This window comes from Callorhinus ursinus, unplaced genomic scaffold, assembly GCF_003265705.2.
Source record: "Callorhinus ursinus isolate GAN/ISIS: 27379988/994484 unplaced genomic scaffold, GSC_fseal_2.0 scaffold5, whole genome shotgun sequence".
NCBI lineage: Eukaryota > Metazoa > Chordata > Mammalia > Carnivora > Otariidae > Callorhinus > Callorhinus ursinus.
The window spans coordinates 55,450,522-55,451,837 of NW_027397067.1; positions in this window are offsets into that span (position 1 = coordinate 55,450,522).

Sequence of the window (1,316 nt, forward strand, 5' to 3'; positions counted from 1 at the left end):
CTTTTGTTTGTCTTTTGGTTTTGTGGACTGTTTCTTTTGCTGTGCAAAAGCTTTTTATCTTGAGGAAATCCCAATAGTTCATTTTTGCCCTTGCTTCCCTTGCCTTTGGCGATGTTTCTAGGAAGACGTTGCTGCGGCTGAGGTCGAAGAGGTTGCTGCCTGTGTTCTCCTTTAGGATCTTGATGGACTCCTGTCTCACGTTTAGGTCTTTCAACCATTTGGAGTCTATTTTTGTGTGTGGTGTAAGGAAATGGTCCAGTTTCATTCTTCTGCATGTGGCTGTCCAATTTTCCCAATGCCATTTGTTGAAGAGACTGTCTTTTTTCCATTGGACATTCTTTCCTGCTTTGTCAAAGATTAGTTGACCGTAGAGTTGAGGGTCCATTTCTGGGCTCTGTATTCTGTTCCATTGATCTATGTGTCTGTTTTTGTGCCAGTACCATACTGTCTTGATGATGATGGCTTTGTAATAGAGCTGGAAGTCCAGAATTGTGATGCCGCCAGCTTTGCTTTTCTTTTTCAACATTCCTTTGGCTATTCGGGGTCTCTTCTGGTTCCCTACATATTTTAGAATTATTTGTTCCATTTCTTTGAAAAAAGTGAATGGTATTTTGATGGAGATTGCTTTGAATGTGTAGATTGCTCTAGATAGCATTGACATCTTCACAATGTTTATTCTTCCAATCCATGAGCATGGAACGTTTTTCCATTTCTTTGTGTCTTCCTCAATTTCTTTCATGAGTATTTTATAGTTTTCTGAGTACAGATCCTTTGCCTCTTTGGTTAAATTTATTCCTAGGTATCTTATGTTTTTGGGTGAAATTGTAAATGGGATCGACTCCTTGATTTGTCTCTCTTCTGCCTTGATGTTGGTATATAGGAATGCCACTGATTTCTATGCATTGATTTTATATCCTGCCACTTGACTGAATTCCTGTATGAGTTCTAGGAGTTTTTGGGTGCAATCTTTTGGGTTTTCTACATAAAGTATCATATCATTGGCAAACAGTGAGAGTTTGACTTCCTCTTTGCCGATTTGGATGCCTTTGATATCTTTTTGTTGTCTGATTGCTGTGGCTAGGACTTCTAATACTATGTTGAATAGCAGTGGTGAGAGTGGACATCCCTGCCGTGTTCCTGACCTCAGGGGGAAAGCTCTCAGCTTTTCCCCATTGAGAATGATATTCGCTGTAGTTTTTTCATAGATGGCTTTTATGATATTGAGGTGTGTACCCTCTATCCCTATACTCTGAAGAGTTTTGATCAAGAAAGGATGCAGTACTTTGTCAAATGCTTTTTCTGCATCTATTGAGAGG